Source organism: Kogia breviceps, chromosome 18 (genome assembly GCF_026419965.1).
Source record: "Kogia breviceps isolate mKogBre1 chromosome 18, mKogBre1 haplotype 1, whole genome shotgun sequence".
Taxonomy (NCBI): Eukaryota; Metazoa; Chordata; class Mammalia; order Artiodactyla; family Physeteridae; genus Kogia; species Kogia breviceps.
Genome location: NC_081327.1, coordinates 38254695 through 38276073, shown reverse-complemented (window position 1 = coordinate 38276073; position 21379 = coordinate 38254695). Strand labels below are relative to the sequence as shown.

The 21379-nt window shown below is 40.3% G+C and overlaps 1 long non-coding RNA gene across 3 annotated transcripts in view; it reads left to right on the top strand.

The window, feature by feature from the left end:
* The window catches only part of LOC136793102 (uncharacterized), a 162546-nt gene extending 158247 nt beyond the window's left edge, over nucleotides 1-4299 (top strand). For all 3 annotated transcript variants that reach the window (XR_010837912.1, XR_010837914.1, XR_010837913.1), the window contains one exon: nucleotides 4084-4299. This is a non-coding gene — a long non-coding RNA (uncharacterized lncRNA). The remainder of the gene's footprint in view (nucleotides 1-4083) is intronic.
* Nucleotides 4300-21379: the final 17080 nt, after the last annotated feature.

The window sequence follows — 21379 nt, the reverse complement described above, 5'->3', positions numbered from 1 at the left end:
GCCGCTGAGCCTGCACGTCCGGAGCCTGTGCTCCACCACAGGAGAGGCCACAACAGTGAGAGGCCCACAACAGTGAGAGGCCCACGTACCGCCAAAAAAAAAAAACCAAAAAACAAAAAAACCATGTTCTTGGAAGAATCAATATTGTGAAAATGACTACACTACCCAAAGCAGTGTACAGATTCAATGCAATCCCTATCAAATTACCACTGGCATTCTTCACAGAATTAGAACAAAAGAATTTTACAATTTGTACGGAAACACAAAAGGCCCCGAATAGCCAAAGCAATCTTGAGAACGAAAGATGGAGCTGGAGGAATCAGGCTCCCCAGCCTCAAATTATACCACAAAATTACAGTAATCAAGACAGTATGGTACTGGCACAAAAACAGAAATATAGATCAACGCAACAGGACAGAATGCCCAGAGATAAACCCACGCACATATGGTCACCTAATTTATGACAAAGGAGGCAAGAATATACAATGGGGAAAAGATAGCCTCTTCAGTAAGTGGTGCTGGGAAAACTGGACAGCTACATGTAAAGGAATGAAATTAGAACACTCCCTAACACCATACACAAAAATAAACTCCAGATAGATTAAAGACCTAAATCGAAGGCCAAACACTATAAAACTCTTAGAGGAAACCATAGGAAAAACACTCTTTGACATAAACCACAACAAGATCTTTTTTGACCCACCTCCTAAAGTAATGAAAATAAAAAAAATTAATCAAATGGGACCCAGTTAAACTTAAAAGCTTTTGCACAGCAAAGGAAACCATAAACAAGACAAAAGGATAACCCTCAGAATGGGAGAAAATATTGCACATGAAACAATGGACAAAAGGATTAATCTCCAAAATATACAGACAGCTCATGAAGCTCAATAGCAAAAAATCAAATCCAATTAAAAAATGGGCAGAAGACCTAAATAAACATTTCACCAATGAAGACATACAGATGGCCAAGAGGCACATGAAAAGATGCTCAACATCACTAATTATTAGAGAAATACAAATCAAAACAACAATGCTGTATCACCTCAAACCGGTCAGAATGGCCATCATCAAAAAATCTACAAACAATAAATGCTGGAAAGGGTGTGGTGAAAAGGGAACCCTCCTGCACTGTTGGTGGGAATGTAAATTGATACAGCCACTATGGAGAACAGTATGGAGGTTCCTTAAAAAACTACAAATAGAACTACCATACAACCCAGCAATCCCACTACTGGGCATATACCCTGAGAAAACCATAATTCAAAAAGAGACATGTACCAAAATGTTCACTGCAGCACTATTTACAATAGCCAGGACATGCAAGCAACCTAAATGTCCATTGACAGATGAATAGATAAAGAAGATGTGGCACATATATACAATGGAATATTACTCAGCCATAAAAAGAAACGAAATTATTTGTAGTGAGGTGGATGGACCTAGAGTCTGTCAGACAGAGTGAAGTAAGTCAGCAGGAAAAACAAATAACGTTTGCTAATGCATATATATGGAGTTTAAAAAACTGGTACTGATTAACCTAGTGGCAGGGCAGGATAAAGACCTAGACATAGAGAATGGACTTGAGGACACAGTAGCAGGGAGGGGGAAGCTGGGGCAAAATGAGACTAGCATCGACATACACTCCCAAATGTAAAATAGGTAGCTAGTGGGAAGCAGCAGCATAGAACAGGGAGATCAGCTCAGTGTTTTGAGACGACCTAGAGGGGTCGGATAGGAAGGGTGGGAGGGCAGCTCAAGAGGGAGGGGATGTGGGGATATATGTATACATATAGCTTATTCACTTTGTTGTACAACAGAAACTAAGATAGTATTGTGAAGCAGTAATACTCCAATAAAGATCTATTTTAAAAAAACCCTCACTACTATATATAAAATAGATAACCAACAGGGACCTACTGTATAGCACAGGGAACTATGCTCAATATTTTGTAATAATCTGTAAGGGAAAATAATCTGAAATATATGTGAGTGTGTGTGTGTGTGTGTATATATAAACTGAATCACTTTGTTGAACACCTGAAACTAACACAACATTGTAAATCAACTATACTGCAGTTTTTTTAAATGATGAAAAGTCATAAAGAAAAAAGATATGGTGTATATACAATGAAATACTTCTCAGCCATAAAAAAGAATGAAATAATGCCATTTGCAACAACATGGATGGACCTAGAGATTATCATACTAAGTGAAGTCAGAAAGAGAAAGACAAATACCATATGATATCACTTACATGTGGAATCTAAAATATGACACAAATGAACCTATCTAGGAAACAGAATCACAGACATAGAAAACAGACTAGTGGTTGCCAAGGGGAAGGGGGTTGGCAGAGGGATGGAGTGGGATGCCGGGGTTAGCAGATGTAAGCTATTATATATAGGATGGATAAACAACAAGGTCCTACTGTATATAGCACAGGGAACTATATTCGATATCTTAAGCCATTATGGAAAAGAATATGAAAAAAGAACATATATATGTATAATTGAATCACTTTTCAGTACAGCAATAAGTAACACAACATTGTAAATCAACTATACTTCCTTTAAAAAAAAAAAGACCAGGTTTGGAGAGTGTAGGAGGTGACGTGACCATACCATTTTTGGGGAAGGATCTCTTACAGGCCCCATCCCAGTGGAGGCAGCCAGCCAGAGCCAAGCAAGGTCTGTATTAAATGACCCTGTCCTCCCCGGTTGTAGCTGGTTGGTAGACACAGTGTAAACCTGGCTAAGTTCTCTCTCCAGAAAATCAGAAAATTGGAATAAGGTGATACCGAGTCTGGGAGTCTTAGGAATGCACCGCTTGAATGCATCAGTCTAGAGCAATGCTCTGCTGTAGAACTTTCTCAGTGATGGAAATGTTCTATAGCTTGCACTGTCCAATACAGTAGCCACATGTGGATATCAAGCAACTGAAATGTGGCTACTGTTACTGAGGAACTGACTTTTAAATTTTACTTAAATTTACATTTAAATTTAATAGCTAGTGTCTATTGTATTGGACAGCACACCTCTAGAGGCCACTTTTATGGCCTTCAGCTTCTACTAAGGAATCCCCAGAGCCTCTTTGGTTATATCCTTTGCCAAGTTCAGCTGTTGTATCAGTTTCACAAGATACCCTAGGACCTTTTCAGTAAATCCCCCAATTTACTTCAGCTAGCCAAAGGTGCCTTATTTAAGATAGGGTGTTAATTAAGTTAAAAGCTTACATACCGTCCTTTTGCAGAGGGATGTCTGTCCAGCACATTAAAACCATCCAGATGTGAAGATGCTGGACCTCCTCTTGCCCATGGGTATTCTACCAAAGGGGGAATGAAGAAGGTGGATTAATTCTTTAATGCCTAATACCCTAAGCAAACTATCTTACGAAGTCACAGGGCAATCCTATTTGAAATAGAAAAGAATTAGTGGTGTGACTTATTTATGTCAGAGTTACATGAGACTCAGCATTAGCCTGGGGGTCTGGAAAATTTGAGCTCACATTCTACCTTTCCCCTTTCCCTGGATGAGGTGTGACAAGCTATGTAGTCACTACAAGTCTCAGCAGCCTCATGATTTTAAGGAAGCCTTAAAACTAGACTATCATTAAGGTCATTCTACTTCTCTTAAGGTCATTCTACTTCTATTAGACTGTAATATGCTATAAGCCATGAGGGCCCTGCCACTGTCTTACTCACTGTTGTATCCTCACAGAGCCAGTGTGGAATCACACTGTAGTTGATGGCATCTCGGATTGGGTCCAGGAGGCAAATGGAAACTTCATCTTGAAGGTGAACCAGATTCGGGCCGAAGGTTAACAAACTCCAGAGGTTGTACAGGCAGTCATTCCATTGGGAGTGTCCCAATTTGACATTCATGGGCACAGTCTGACCTTGAGCCTCTTCTCTATGCCATGAGCTTTGGTTCCCCTGTTCATAAATAAGACAAATGGGGAATTTACAATTTAAGCATTGCAACCATTATCACTCAATAGTTTATCTAACTCTAACAAGTTTGTGAGGCATCGTTGTCTTATCATCAGTGCCACCATCATCACATCATTGTTTCTCCTTTGCAGATGGGGACACCAAGGCTCAGAGAGAGGAAGCCAGCTGATTCAGAGCCCACTGTTAATAAATGGATGAGGCAGAATTCACAACCGGGTCTTTTGACTCTAAATTCAACACTTAGTAGAGAAGAACATCTGTATCTGCTTTAAAATTTTATGGAGACAGATGAAATACCATATGTTTAATACTTTGGAGAGAAAATGTGAAGCAAATAAAGTTTGCATTTTAAGAGATGAGAAGGGCAAGGGTGTCATTCTTTTTTGGGTCTGGATTTTGAGGTATGTTCTTGAAAGTTTGGTGCTTGGTTGTTACCTACAGTATAAAAGTAGACTAACAATTATGGGGAAATCTGGAGAGCAGACCTTCCATGTAAGCCAGATAACTGTTATCCTGTGTTTAATTGTAGCCAATTCTTTTGGTACCTGGCATCTTCTATTGTTCTCAGTAAACCCTTACAACAGCCCAATGTGGTCAATACTACAATCCTTAATTTTAATATGAAGGTGGTTTGATACAAGAAAGCTAAATGATGTGTCTAAGATCAAAGAAATAAAAGCTGACCAAGCCAAAATTCACATCTCAGATCTGACTGCAGAGCTCAAGTTCTAATGTGACGATTTCCTTCTTGTTAATTACGAACCTTTAATAAAATTTCACCTTAATGATTCATCTGTGTTTTATTGGTACCACATGAAAAGAAGCCAGTATCCACACTGGTGATATCATAGGACTTCTAGGGGTCAATATGATGGTGACAGAAGCATTGGCATAAGAAACCCCAAGGTGAGGTCAGACTTTCCTAGATATTTCCTCACTGGTGCCAACATCAAAATAAAATACCATGGATTTTCTTAAACATGGGGGTGGGGGATGAAGCAGAAAGCTACCTTAACACTCTTACTAGATCATATCTGACAGAATGCACCTTATTCATCTTGGTACTACATAACCAAGCTCAGAGCCAGATACAGTAGAATCTGTTGGATATATGAATCATTCTGACTCCTAATACTGATAATAGGTAAGCTCACACACACTGTGCTCCAGCCTTTGTCTTATTTTAATCTCCTGTAAAGCACCATTTATGTATTACATGTACAGAAGGCAAGAAAATGAATGTGAGGTTAACACGTATTATATTTTCTCATTAAAAGTTATAGTCACCTATTACAGGAACACCATCACTTGAGGTATGTGGTTAAGGAAGAACCTGTATTTGGACCAAAATGAGATCCCCTCCAGAAGGTTCTACTATATCAGGGACATCATGGGGCACAGTGGGAATTTTCTGAAGAGGCCAGGCCAGGTGAGCATCCGTGAAACCCATGCTGAGGATGCGTTTGGGGGACCTTAGATATTTAGGTCATTAACACCTGAAGTTAGCCCTCTCACTACAGGCTATCTTGGAGATGGATAGCCACCTACTATGAAAGTGAGATTTCATGGTTTCTAGGTTAGTGATGACTTTGATGTTCCAGTGCTGGGGATTACTGATCTGTCTTTGGTCTGAATTCACCTAACCTACTTTATGGTTTATAATAAGGGACTGTTGGACTAGAGAGTTTCTATCAGTATCAAGGGCTGAAATCACATACATGGCTCTTTTGTTTGTAACTCTAATGCTCCCAACAGTGATAGACAGTCAAAGACGGTGTGACCAAGAATGTAGAGAAAATCAGGTAATGGCATATTATCAAGAATTGAAGGGCACTGAGATGGTTAATTAGGAGGAGAGATGCTCGTAAGGAAGGAAAGATTTGTTTTTCATATTCCTCTAGGCTGGTTATTCAATGATAATCAAAATGTTCTATTTGATCCAAGAATTAATGGGAGGGGGGAATTACGGAGAAAGAGATTTTACCTAGACCGAATGTGCCTTAAGACAAGGGGCCATGTCTATGCCATAATCTCCATGTGTCACATTGTGTCAACCACACCATCCAATATTAACAACTGTTTGTTGACAAGCTGAACAAAGTGATTAAACTTATTCAACAAGGGACTTTATAGGAGTCAGAACTGTCTGAAAAGTATAAGGACTTCCTGGGCTGGTTATCAATTCTGTCACTAGATGCTTATTATCAGAGTCTGGATAGTCACCTGTCAGGGGATCTGTCCATGTGAGAGATGCCCTGATACGCAATTTTCTAAGATGCCACAGTGGTATAAACATAGTCCACTATGGTGGACACATTATAATATAAATCACTAATCATATATCAGTCCTTGGAGTCAGTTGCCTTAGTGAAGTGGGCTTGGGATTTGAATGGCAAAGACCCTGAAGTGCGACAGAGAGCTCTGAATGGGGAGGAGGACATAGTAGGGGAGGCCAGGTCTTTGATTAAAAATGTACCATTAGAACAATCAGTTATAATGTTGCCCAGAAACCTAATTAATGTCTTCCCCCCCAGGACCTGTTGGCTGCTCTGCCAAGGTCTTGGGGGGTTACCTTTTGTGAGTCTGGTGGAACTAGAGCGGAACTTCCATCTCTATCAACTAGACAGATTAGTTGTCATTTCTCTATTATCAGGTTTTCCCCACACCCTTGAATCAAGAGTTTGACAGATACCTACTTACAATGCATACATGCATCTATCTATCTATACATCCCTCTCTTCCCCATTCCTGGAAAGTGACTATAGTGGGCTTCAAGTGATCTGCTATAAACTTTCATGTGACCAGGGCCAAGTCACTTAATCTCTGTAAAAGGAGGCATCTGCTGAGTTTCCTCCTAGAGTCTTTCCCTTTTCTAATATATCATTACACAATGTGCAGTACAGGCATAGTGCAGGCTAAAGATGTAACACCTGTTTCCTAATCTAAGGGAATTTTGGATTTCGATTTGGAGAGTCACACAAGTGATAACATAAGGCAACAACCAAAGCCACATGACTGGGCAGAATATGGTTGTGTTGAAAGAAAAGAGGGAGCAGTAAGTTCTGCTAAGGGTTAGGAGAGGGAGAAATCCCAGGGAGGAATTCATGGAAAAGCTGGATAGAGAGCTGGGTTTTTATTGATAAGAATTCAGCTGATGGAGAGAAGCAAGGAGGAATCGGATCAAGATGGCAGAAGAGTAGGACGTGGAGCTTACCTTCTCCCAAAAATACATCAAGAATACATCTACATGTGAAATGAGATTCTCACAGAACATCTACTGAATGTCTCCACATAGTTGGGTAGGACAAAAGAAAAAAGGTGAAAAAAAAAAAAAGAAAGAAAGGAATCCACAGGCCCTGCGCCCCTGCGCCCCTGGGAGGGAGCTGTGAAAGAGGAAAGGCTTCCACACCCTGGAAAGCCCCCTCACTGGTGGGGAGATCAGCCAGGACAGAGGAGGAGCTTCACAGACTTGGAGGAGAGGGCAGCAAACAGTTTGCAGAGGGCAAAGCGGAGAGAGACCTGCACAGACAGTCCGTGCCGCTGCCTGGCACTCCCCAGCCTGAGATGCTCCCCTGCTGGGGCAGGCAGGGACTGGGTGCTGAGGCTTGGGCTTCAGAGGTCAGACCCAGGGAGAGGACTGGGGTTGGCTGCATGGAGACAGCTTGAGGGGGCTAGGGTGTGGTGCACCACAACCAAGGGAGTCTAGGAAGAAGCCCGGGCCCGCCAGAGAGGCAAGGTGCCATTGTTTGGGGATATGTGAGGATAGGGGCAGGACCACCATAGGAGCTTCTTTATCCGGGCATGTGGTCTCAGGTGGCAGGGTACCACCTACTTGCACTCCAAGGGCAGGTGTGAGCCACTGCTGCCATCCAAGACTCCAGAGGCAGGCGCAGACTCCTGCTGCCTCCAAGGGTCCCACAACTGGGCATCAACCACAGTCCCCATCTCCTCGGGAGCGTGTGCAGCCCACCACCTCCAAGGGTCCCATGTCTGGGCACCAACCACTGCCCCCACCTTCCCGGGAATGCACCTGGGCTGCATACCTGCACACCCCCTATCTAGGGGATAATGGCAAGCACACACTGAGTAAAGACAAGGCAAGCATCCAAATCAAAAAGAGCCCCCATGCCAAAAAAATATTAAATCCACATAAGTTATGCAGGGATGCTCCCACATATAAATAGCCCTCCAAGACTACAATAGATAATTGCTTCTCCTAAATTCACAGAGTAAGAGAAATATAAGCAAAATGAAGAGGCAGAGGAACCACTTCCAGTTGAAAGACCAAGAGAATTCCCCTGAAGGAACAAACAATGAAACAGACCTCTTCAGTCTAATAGACACCAAGTTCAAAAAGGAGGTAATGAAAATACTGAAGGAGTTAATAAAGGCTATTGCCAGAAATGCAGATTAGTGTGAAAAGGAACTAGAAACTATAAGGATGAGCCAAGAAAAATTAGACAATTCATTTGCCTAGATGAAAGCTGAGCTAAAGGCAATGAATAGCGGAAGGAATAATAATAATAGCAGAAGACAGAATAAGTGATCTGGAAGATAGAATAATGGAAATTACCCAATCAAAACAGTGGACAGAAAACCAAATAAAAAAACATGAAAGCAATATAACAGACCTATGGGATAATATAAAGCATGCCAATCTACAGGGATTCCAGAAGGAGAGAAAGAAAAGGGGATTGAAAATGTTTTTGAAGAAATTATGGCTGTAAACTTCCCAAACCTAAAGAAGGAAACAGATATCCAGATACAGGAAGCACAGAGGGTCCCAAACGAGATGAACCCAAACAGCCCTACACCAAGACATATTATAATAAAAATAGCAGAAGTTAAAGAGGATTCTAAGGGCAGCAAGAGAGGAAAAAAAAAAGAGTTAATTACTCTTTTAACTTTCCCTTAAGGGAACTGCCATAAGGCTATTAGCTGATTTCTCTACAGAAATGCTGCAGGCCAGAGGGAGTGGCAAAAATATATTCAAAATCTTGAAAGGGAAAGATCTGCGACATAGAATGCTCTACCCAGCAAAATTCTTTCTCCTCCTATTCTAAATGATAAAGAATTTCAGACAAGCAAAAACTAAAGGATTACAGCAATACTAAACCCACCCTAAAAGAAACACTGAAAGGTCTTCTCTAAATAGAAAAGAAGAAGATATAGGAAGGAGGAAATCACAATTGGAAAGTAAATCACTTAAATTAGCCAGTATACAGATCAAAAAGAAAAAAAAAAAAACTATTTGTGAAAGCAATGATGTACACAAGGAATAGCAAAAGGATAAACATGAAGATGTAAAAAGGACATCAAAATCATAAAATATGGGGAAGGAGGGTAAAAAAATGTAGATTCTTTTTTTTTAGAATGTATTTGAGCCTATATGCCTATCAGTCTAAAGCAAGCAGATACAGGAAAGGGTTAACATACTTGAAAAACAGGGCAACCACAAATCAAAAACATACAATAGATTCACAAAAACCAGAAAGAAGAGAACACAAGCATACAATAAAATCATCAAGCCACAAAAGGAAAAAGAAAGGAACAAAGAAGAAACATAGAATCAACTGGAAAACAAGGTTTAAAATGACAATAAATACAATGTATCAATAATTACCTTAAATATCAATGGATCGAGTGCTCCCATCAAGACAGAGTGGCAGACTGGAGAAAAAACAAGAGCCTACAGTATGTTGCCTACAAGCGACTGACCTTAAGGCAAAGGACACACATAGATTGAAAGTGAGGGGATGGAAAATGATATTTCATGCAAATGGAAATGACAAGAAAGCAGGAGTTGCAATACTCATATCAGACAAAATAGACTTTAAAACAAAGACCATAAAGAAAGATAAAGAAGGACACTATATAATCGTAAAGGATCAATGCAAGAAGAGGATTTTACACTCATCAATACATATGCATCTAATATAGGAGCACCTGCATACATAAAACAAATACTAACAGACATAAAGGGACAAATTGATGGGAATGCAATAATAGTAGACTTTAACACCCCACTCCCATCAATGGACAGATCTTCTAGACAGAAAATCAGTAAGGCAACAGAGATCCTAAATGATACAATAGAACAGTTAGACTAAATTGATATTTTCAGGACATTACATGCAACCACCACCACCCCCAAAACAGAATACACATTCTTTTCCAGTGCACATGGAACATTCTCTAGGATTGACCACATACTAGGGCACAAAACTAACTGCAACAAATTTAAGAGTACAGAAATTATTTCAAGCATCTTCTCTGACCACAACAGCATGAAACTAGAAATCAACCACAGGAAAAGAAATGAGAAAAAAACAATCACACAGAGACTAAACAACCTGCTAGTAAAAAACCAATGGGTCAACAAGGAAATCAAAAAGGAATTAAATAAATACCTTGAGACAAATGACAATGAAAACACAACCATACAAAATCTATGGGATGCAGCAAAAGCAGTTCTTAGAGGAAAGTTCATAGTGATACAGGACTTGCACAAAAACCAAGAAAAATCTCAAATAAATAACCTAACATACCACCTAGAATTATAAAAATAAGAACAAAAAAACCCTAAAGTCAGCAGAAGGAAGGAGATAATAAAGGTCAGGGAGGAAATAAGTAGAGATTTTAAAAACAATAGTAAAAATCAATAAAACCAATAGCTGGTTCTTTGAAGGGGTAAACAAAATTGATAAACCTCTGGCCAGGATCACCAAGAAGAAAAGAGAGAGAACCCAAATAAACAAAATAAGAAATGAAAAAGGAGAAATTTCAACCAATACCACAGAATACAAAAAAATCATAAGAGAATACTATGAATAATTATATGCCAACAAATTTGACAACCTAGAAGAAATGGACAACTTTCTAGAAACATACAGCCCACCAAACTGAATCAAGAAGAAATAGATAATTTGAACGGACTGATCACTAGAAGTGAAATAGAATCTGTAATTTTAAAACTCCCTACAAACAAAAGTCAAAGACCAGATGGCTTCACAGGCGACTTAAACATAAGACACGACACCATAAGACTCCTAGAAGAGAGCACAGGCATAACATTCTGACATAAATTGTACCAGTGTTTTCTTTGGTCAGTCTCCCAAGGCAATAGAAATAAAAATAAACAAATGGGACCTAGTCAAACTTACAAGCTTTGCACAGCAAAGGAAACCATAAACAAAGTGAAAAGACAACCTACAGAATGGGAGAAAATATTTGCAAATAATGTGACCGACAAGGGCTTAATCTACAAAATATACAAACAGCTCATACAACTTAACAACAAATAAACAACCCAATCAAAAACTGGGCAGAAGACCTTAATAGACATTTCTCCAAAAAGACATACACATGGGCAATACACACATGAAAAGATGCTCATCATCACTGATTATTAGAGAAATGCAAATCAAAACCACAATGAGGTACCACCTCACACCAGGCAAAATGGCCATCATTAAAAAGTCTACAAATAACAGATTCTGGAGAGGGTGTGGAGAAAAGGGAACCCTCCTACACTGTTGGTGGGAATGTAAATTGATACAGCCACTATGGAGAACAGTATGGAGGTTCCTCAGAAAACTAAAAACAGAACTGCCATATGATCCAGCAATCCCACTCTTGGGCAGATACTTGGACAAAAGTATAATTCAAAAAGATATACACTCCTATATTCATATTGACAATAAGCAAGACATGGAAACAACCTAAATGTCCATCAACAGATGAATGGATAAAGAAGATGTGGTACATATATACAATGGACTATTACTCAGCCATAAAAATAATGAAATAATGCCATTTGCAGCAACACAGATGCAACTACAGATTATCATACTAAGTGAAGTAAGTCAGAAAGAGAATGACAGATACCATATGAGGTCACTTATATGTGGAATCTAAAATATGGCACAAATGAACCTATCTACAAAACAAACAGACTCACAGACATAGAGGACAGACTTATGGTTGCCAAGGTTGGGGGTGGGAGAGTGATAGGGTGGGAGTTTGGGGTTAGTAGATGCAAACTATTACATTTAGAATGGATAAACAACAAGGTCCTACTGTATAGCACAGGGAACTATGTCCAATCTACTGGGATAAACCATAATGGAAAAGAATATTAAAAAATAATTCATATATATGTGTATAACTAATTCACTTTGCCGTACAGCAGAAATTAAACACAACATTGTAAATCAACTATACTTCAGTTTTTAAAAAATAGAGGGAAAAAAAAAAGAAGCAAGGCAGAAGGGCTTCCCAGAAATGGTGGAGAAGGCACATTATGTATGAAATCATGAGTACTGAAAAAGGTGAAGAGTAATCTAGGTGTTTTGTTTTATATGGGTGAGTTATGAGGCCAGACAATAGATATCTTTAAAAGCCAGGCTAAGGACATAGGGCCTTCCAATCAATGTAATGGGGAGCCTTTAAAGGCTGAGCAGGGTAATGCCTTATAAATAGCTTTTTGGGGAGAATAATCTGGCAGCCTGGAGGAACGTGGACTTATTACATGGAACAGAGTTAGAAGGCAGAGAAACAAGACAGAAATGTCTTATTCCAAGTTGGCTATTCTTCTGCTGGGAAAAAAAAACCCCTCAGCTTCCAACAAACTGCCTTTCATTATGACACAAAAGCCATAAAAGTAGTGATGTATATAAAAGCAGTACAGGATGTTTTAAGTGGCTTTATGAAATAAAAACAGCAGTAGATAGTTAAAATTGGAATGTCCTGCATCAGGTTATAACCATCTGAGTCTGAGAAGTTGCAACAGCAATGCAATCATATTTTTATAGCTTATCTTCGTCTTTTCGCTCAGATAACTGAACTATGAGTGGGTGAGAAGGGAAAATCCAGCCAATCAATGCCATTAAATAGCGAAAGATGAGAGTCTTTGAATTTCAATGGCCACAGGAATTACCAGATTGATAAAAGAATCCTTACTTCCCCAAATCAGAAAGATGTGTGCTATGAAGGGGTAAGATTGATACTTGGGAAAACAGGTTTCCTAACAAAATAACATGATCGGTAGAAAGCAGTCATATCTGGCACTTTGATATCTGTGAGTTCATTTTGTACCTATCTCAATTCTGAGCAGGATGATTTTCACTAATTCATAGATGTAGAAGGTGGGGCTCAGAGAATTTGAGAAACTTGCCCATGGCCAAAGAGTGAAGACATGGTATCCCTGGATATTTCCCAAGATGGAATGCTATCTCTCATGTGGTGTCTTTTAATGCCACATGAAATTTTTCATAAATTTTGATCTCTTTGCTGGTCTGTGAAGATTAGGTGTCTTTCTGAAGCTACCAATGTAGGTCTCAGACTGGAGTGTTTCATTTCATTTGTTCACCTACGACTGAGACAAATCTTGCTCGGGGCTTTTAAAAAAGACTCCTTTCTATTGGCAAAGTTGACTGTCTAGGGTCTTTTGTAGGCTAGGGATGGAGGTAGACGGCTCTGATGATTACACAATCAGGTGAGGAATGGTTTGCTCAAGATAATGATTTGCTTGGTACAGTGTGTTCTGAGAGATTTGGGTATTAATGGGTATTGTTTTGCATGATCCATACCGTGAAGACTTTCTTTGATTTTGCCCCCTATTCCATCCCAGCTTGAGGTTAGCAAGGTGCTAACTTAAAAATGACTGTAACAAGGAATAAGGGCAGATAAGGTATTTGAATATATATGATGCTCCCCAAACTAATTAATTTATACTGATACCCTCATGACCCAAGGAGAAATCTGAGGCCTGGAGCAGTCATGTCATTGTACATGAAAGGCAGCTCACAGACAGAAAGCTAGATCAGCCTAACTCTTACACCCACACTTAAATGACCTCATCTAACCCCTGCCATACACATTCTTCTACTTGCGCATATACACAAAGATGGTTTTCATTTGGTAGCATTCAATTCTGTGAAGGCGGACAATGTTTATATCTCTTCATGGGTTAGTTAATAGAGAGAATAATGTAGTTTAAGTCAACTAGCATGTTGAAGTACCTCCAAGAAGCTATAAGAAAGAGAAAACATATGAGAGTAAAAGGATTGGAAATGAAAGTATAGGCTCCACAGTCAGCCAGGGTTTGGCTCCTCACTCCTTGATTTACTAGCTGAATGAGAATGGTACCTGCCTGTAAGGTGGTTGTGAGAATAAGATGACATGATGCATGTGTGCTGCTCAGCTCTGGGCCTGGCACCTACTAAAAGTTCCAATCATGATAGATATCACAGTAGTAGTAGTAATAACATAATATGTATTGAACACTTACTATGTGCCAGGCATTGTTCTAAGTGATTTATGCACATCAACTCATTTGGTCCTCATGACAGCCCCTTGAGGTAGGTATTTTTATTATCATCTTCTATTGTAAACTTGAGGTAACTGAGGCATGGAGATGTTATGCAGTTTGTCCAAGGCCTGACAGCTGATAAGTGGTACCCAGTAGTGGGACTCCATAGTCTGTATTCTTAACCACTATGCTATGTGCCTTCTCTAGTAGTTGTGGAAGACCACTTGTAGAGTACAAGGAAGTGTCCAGTTCCTACAGTTAGAGGCCAAATCTGTAGGCCATTGGAAACCAAGCCAGGGAAAACTTTGGGGTGCAAAGGAGGGGCCACATCCCATTGAAAACATCAGCATTCATGAAAGACACAGGATTTGAGATAGGCCTTGAAGGATGAGTCAAGATAGGTACAGATGAACAGATAGGAGAACATTCAGGTAGCATGACTATAAAAAGAACAGTTTAAACTCTGTTACATGGGACTACTCAAAAGATATCTGTAAAACCTCAGTCTTTGGGTTGTATCCCACCTGACTTCCCAAGAACTATACAGCATGATGCTGGTGTAGGGTTCAGACAGATCTACATCAAATTCAGCTCTACCACTCATGAGCTGTGACTTTGACTCTTCTATCTCAGTATATCAGTTAGCAAATGGGGTTATCACACCTCAAAGCACTGCCATGATTCTAAATGAGATGCTGTAGATAAAGGGCCAATGGTGGGTTTCAGTAAGTATTGGCTTCCAGGTCAGGTCCTTGCCATGGCTTCCAAGTGAGAGCTACACAAGTTCAGAGTGAGAGCTGCTGGGTGAACCTGAGCTTACCCAGCCAAGTGATCTGCCCATTGTATATGTCAATTGTGATTTGGAATTCTTGCTCTGCACACCTTTGGAGTATCTAGACCCCTATCAAGCTTGTCTAGAAAACACATCCTAAATCACCTCTGGAGATTTTCTTCCCCTATATTTTTATAAAATTCTTAGAACTTCTGTCATGGGAGACAGTGTTTTCTATTTCTGAAGGGCACATTTTTGTGCCCTTCAGAACAACCTTACATGCCTAGGAAAGGCTCTGATACACCACTTCTCACCTGCTCATATGACATGAGCCTCTTAAGGAGGGTTGCCAAATAAAATACAAGATATGCAGCTAAACTTGCATTTAACATAAATAACAAATATTTTTAAGTATAAGTAATACTGGGATACACTTATACTAAAATACTTTGGATATGCTTATACTAAAAAAAATGGGTTGTTTATATGGAATGCAAATTTAACTGGGTATCATATATTTTTGTTTGTTATATCTGATAACTCCATTCCTAAGGTCCAGGGAACTCTACCCAGTGGTAGTTTTGGAATCAGACAGATCTGGGGGTTCAAATCCTCATTCAGTCACTTATTGGCTGTAACTTTTCACTTCACCTCACTGAAGTGAAAACCCTTGTATTAATCACGATAATTATAGGTGAAGATACTCCTTTTAGAAACACTGAAAAGATAAAGTGAAATAGCATAGGCCAGTACAACTGGTATACCTCCCAGTGCATAAAAGAAGTGCCACATCTGTGAAACTAACTTTGTGTGTTTGCAAAGCACTTTGTCAGTGTTATTCTCAGAAACTGTACAGACTCATTGTGGCTACTTTTTCCCCAAGGCATTAGCTTAGATGTCCAAACTCCCACTTCAGAGCTTTCTCTGATGTCTCTGGGAGACTCTCTCACATGAGTCATTGTTGTCTTCAGTCAACTGGAGGAAGACTCAGAATGAAATCAAATCCCAACATTGGCAGCATGGTTCATTGCCAAGGCTTGCTTTAAAGTAGAGTCCTTGAAAGCAGGATTCCTCAGGAAAGCCTTTTTCTCTTTTATGATTTTGTTCCTAAATATGGAAAATCCATTTTAAGTGAAGGAATGAGGGGTATGGTGGTGGAGCTGGGATCAGTCTCACCCAGCATGTAAACTCTACAACAGCACCATCACTGAACACGAACCATGAAAGCATAAACTCCAGAACTCACACCAAATACTCAAAGTATGTGTTATGCCCAGTTCACAAAGGAAGAAATCAAGGCTTGTTGGAGTTATGTGATCTTCCCCCAATCACATAGACTGTAAGTGGCAGAGCTGGGATTCAAACCCAAGCCCAACTCACACCAAAAGCCACTTCTTTTCTACCACCCAAGGGTACTTCTTGTTTTTCCCAGTTTTTCTCAGCAATGATTAAAAAACAACAACAAAAAAACCCCACAAAAAAAAACACAAAGCATCTGTTTCATGAACCAAGAACATGGCTCTTCCTGCTCCCTTCCCTCCCATCCCAACCCCTGAAAGGGGAAAAAGAAACAGTGTCTTGTGCAATTTCTACCATATCCTTAGGGACTGCAGCCACAATGCCTGGATTGCTCAGAATCTCACCTTCCACATTTCCTCAGCCACAAAAGCCATTCATTGCCACCACTGCCCCAGCATAGCTGGTCCCTTGTTCGAAGCCTGAGAAATCCCCTCAGGATCTTACTTGAAGCAAAGGGGACATGCCAGGTCCTGGAGGTACTAGTGATCTAGAGGAACAGTATTTGAGACAGGCCTGTTTCATTTATTACCACATCGTCTGGAGAGAGAAACCCTGTCATACTGATGAGGGTGACCAACCTGTCCAGCTAATGGCTACCGGTTGTGACGTGACCCATACTCAGAGCATAGTGTGTCCTGATGTGTCCACAGAGACAGAAGAAAGAGCAGAACTCAGGGTTCTGTGTCTACCAGTTGAGTGCACCTGGATAACTATCATTGTTGTCATTACTGTCATGGTATAGTAAGTTCCAGGCACAGGTACTAGGGGACTGCTTAAACATGAACAAAATACATTAATCCCCCCTCTTGCTCATTAACCCCGCTCCACCCTACAGTCTGGTGAGAGACACAGACTCACAGAGAGTATGAGAAGTTCTGAGAGAGAACACAGGGAGCCCCGAGGGAAAGCTGGCTGTGAGAGACCTCAGGGTAGCTTCCTAGATGAGACACCATCTAAGTTGAGCCTTGAAGAAAAAGAAACAATGTTCCAAATAGAGAGACTAGAGAGCATGTTCTGAAGAACAGATGCAGAGTGACATAATTAAGATGGTGATGTAGGTTGTTCTGAACTTTGGAAAATCTATGAGAAGACCAACTGACGACTATCTATGGACAAGAGAGTACTGTAAAAATCCTAGAACATGGAGGTGAGGCTGAAGTATGCCCTGTACAACAGAGAATAAGATGGGCCACGTTAGAAGAGTAAGAAGTGCAGCTACACTTTGAGGGCCTTGCCCTTCCTCCAGACTGGTGTAGCACCACACCAAGAGGGCACCCCAGGGCTTCCCCGGTGGTGCAGCGGTTGAGAATCCGCCTGCCGATGCAGGGGACACGGGTTCGTGCCCTGGTCCGGGAAGATCCCACATGCCGCGGAGCGGCTGGGCCCGTGAGCCATGGCCGCTGAGCCTGTGCATCTGGAGCCTGTGCTCCGCGATGGGAGAGGCCACAACAGTGAGAGGCCTGTGTACCACAAAAAAAAAAGAGAGGGCACCCTACCCCAAGCCTACAGTTCCTCTAGTGGTGAAAGAGCCCAAGGTGGACATCCAGCTCCCCCAGCATTGTGGGATGCTTCTCAGGAGGCCCACTCGTGTCTCACTTCATATGGATTGTGAGGGAATCTGTGAAACTTGAACACTGGCGATCAGGTAGTGATGGAGGAGAATGAGGCTTACAGCAACCAGTGCTTGATCTTGACAGACCAAGTGCCTACTGAGACAGTAGCCGTGTATATCCCAGAGGCACTGCTCATCTGCAGAGCCAATGGTGGCCCAGTTTCAGCAGGGAATTCATCTGGGAGTTGGTCTGCCTGATTCAAGAACCCAAATAAGAAGCTATGTTGGCCTTGAAGCCAGTTCAGCCACTCCCCTTGAGCAGGGAAGCTGATTCATAGCCTCTCCTACTGCTAAGTGTAGCTCCCATTCCAACCTGACCAGGAAGCCTGAGTGGAGCACATGGAAAGCTGCTTAGCCCAGCAGCACTTTAGTGGAGAGTATGGCCAGTGGCTCTGTCCATCTATAGAGCCAGGGCAGTGGCCCCATCTGGTCTTGGTACACAGTTCTGCCTGATTTGCTCCCCAAACAAAGAGACTTGCCAGCCCTTGGGTCTATTCTATGGCCCCATCTGGGCAGGGAATCTAATTTACAGCCTTACCCACTGTTGAATACATCCTCCAGCCTGAATAACCAGGAAGCTTAACCAGAGTTACTGGGAATCTGTAGCTCATCCTGTAACCCTGATTACAGTGGAATCCAGCTAGTGGTTTTGCCTATCTGCATAGTCAGGGCAGTAGCCAGTCAGGCCAGGGAACATGGTGCATAGTTCTGCCTAATTTGGTTCCCAAACAAAGACCCTACAGCCTTGGGGCTGTATGGTGGTCCTGCACAGGTAGGAAAACTAATTGAAAGCCTGACACTGCTGAAAATAGCCTTCAGCCCACTTGACCAGGGAACCTAACCAGAGCACATAGGAAGCTGTGTAGCCCATCCTATGGCTCTCCATACAGCAGCACTTGAACAGACAGCACAGCCAGTGCCTCTCTCTGTCTGCAGAGTAAAGCCAGTGGCACCTTCTGACTGGAGAATTCAGTGTGCAGTCCTGCCTTACACTGGGTTATTTAACAACCAGCTGTGCCGATCTCGGTGCCTGTTCTGTTACTCCACTTGGGCAGAGAAGCTAATTCATAGCCCTACCTGCTGCTGAGTATAGTATCCAGTTCTGACCATCTAGAAAGCCTGACCAGAGAATCTAGGCCACTACAGAGCCTATCCTACAGCTGCACTAGTTCAGGGAACCAAGCCAACAGTCTTATCCAAATGTTCTTGGCCAGTAGCACACCCCCACCCAACTTTAGAGCTTGGGCAGTGGCCTTGCCCCCAAGTAGACCCAGACAGCAAGCCCCACTGCCTATGGATGCTACCAGCTGACATGTCCAGAACGCCAAGCTAAGCTGACTATAAAGAACTGTCTCTGCCAAAGTGAAAATGCAAAGTCTGGAAGAAGGGACAACTTACTTGAATGCACAGATACCAATGTAAAGAATCAAGGATCACAAAAAATCAGGTAGGTTAACAAGACACCACCAAAGGAAACCAATAAAGCTCCAATAATTGACCCTAAAGAAATGAATATCTATGAACTCTTAGACACAAATTTCAGAATAATCCTCTTAAAGATGTTTAAGGACTACAAGAACACCAGACAGACAACAAAAAGAAATTGGGGAAAAAATGCATGAACAAAACAAGAAGTTCAACAAAGAGATATAAAACATTAAAAAAAAAAAAAAAACCAAACATAAATCCTAGAGATGAAGAATACAAAGGATGAACTGAAGAATTCGCAAGAGAGCTTCAACAGTAGACTTAATCATGGAGAAGAAATAATCAGTGATCTAGAACTCAGAACGTTTGGAATTATCCAGTCAGAGAAGCATAAAGGAAAAAGGATAAAAAAGACTGAAGAACGCCTATAAGACTTATGGGAAAACATCAAAAGAAACAATAAATGCATCATGGGACTCCCAGAAGGAGAAGAGAAAGAGAAAGAGACATAGTATACTTAAAGCAAGATCTGAAAATTTCCCACACATGTGGAGAAGAACAGATATCCAGATCCATGAGGCCCAAAGGACCCCGAATAGGTTAAAAATGAATAGGGTAGCACTACACATTAGATTAAACTGTCAAAAGTCAAAGTAAAAAAAATAATTTTGAAAGCAGCAAGTGAAATGAAACAAGTTACATATAAGGAAACCCTGTAAAATTATCAGCATATTTCTCAACAGGAACTTTTCAGGCTAGGAGAGAATGGGATGATATAATCAAAATATTGAAAGAAAAAAAGTTGTCAACCAAGAATTATATACCCATCAAAGCTGTTCTTCAGAAATAAAAGACAGATAACAATTTTCTCTAACAAACAAAACCTGAAGGAGTTCATCACAATCATACTGGCCATAAAAGACATGCTAAAGGGAGTTCTTTGAGTGCAAGTAAAAAGATGCTCATTAACATTATAAAAAATATATATATGAAGGTAGTGTCAAACTCACTGGTAATGGTAAGTATATAGTCAAATCAGATTCTCTAATATGGAAATAGTGGTATGTAATTCACTTACAACTCTACTTTAAAAGTGAAAATACAAATGTATTAAATATAGCCAGGACTACAATAATCTGTTATTGGATATACAATATAAAGTATGTAAATTGTAATATCAATCAACTAAAATGGGAGGGGGAAGTAAAAATGTAAAGTTTAGAAGTGCTATTGAAGTTAAGTTTTTATCAGTTTAAAATAAGGTGTTAAAATTTAAGATATTATATGTAAGCCTCATGGTAACCACAAAGTAAAAGCCTGTAGTAGTTGCACAAAAGATCATGATAAAGAAATCAAAGCATAGCAAAAAAAAGAAAAAAAAGTCATCAACTTACAAAAGACAACAGCAGGGTAAAAGGGAATAAAGGAACTAAAAACAGAAAATGTTTAACAAAATGGCAGTAGTAAGTCCTTATGTATGAATAATTACTTTAAATATAAATTGATTAAATTCTCCAATCAAAAGACATAGAATGACTGAATGAATTAAAACCAAGATGCAAAAATATGTTGTCCACAAGAGACTTTCTCTAGCTTCAAACACATACCTAGACTGAAAGTGAAGGAGTCAAAAAAGGTATGTCAAGCAAATGGTAACAACAACCAAAAAAGCAGGAGTAGCTATGCTTATATCAGACAAAATAGACTTTAAGCTAATAATGTTAAAAAAATGCAAAGCAGGTCATTACATAATGATAAAGGGGTCAAACCATCAAGAAGATATAGTAATTGTAAATATTTATGGACCCAACATTGGAGCACCAAAATATATCAAGCTATACTAACAAAACTTAAAGAACAAACAACAATAACAGTTATGGATATTAATACTCAACTCTCAACAATGGATACATCATCCAGACAGAATCAATAAGGAAACAGATTTGAACAATACTATAGACAAAATGGTTCTAACAGACACATAAAAAACATTCTATCTAACAT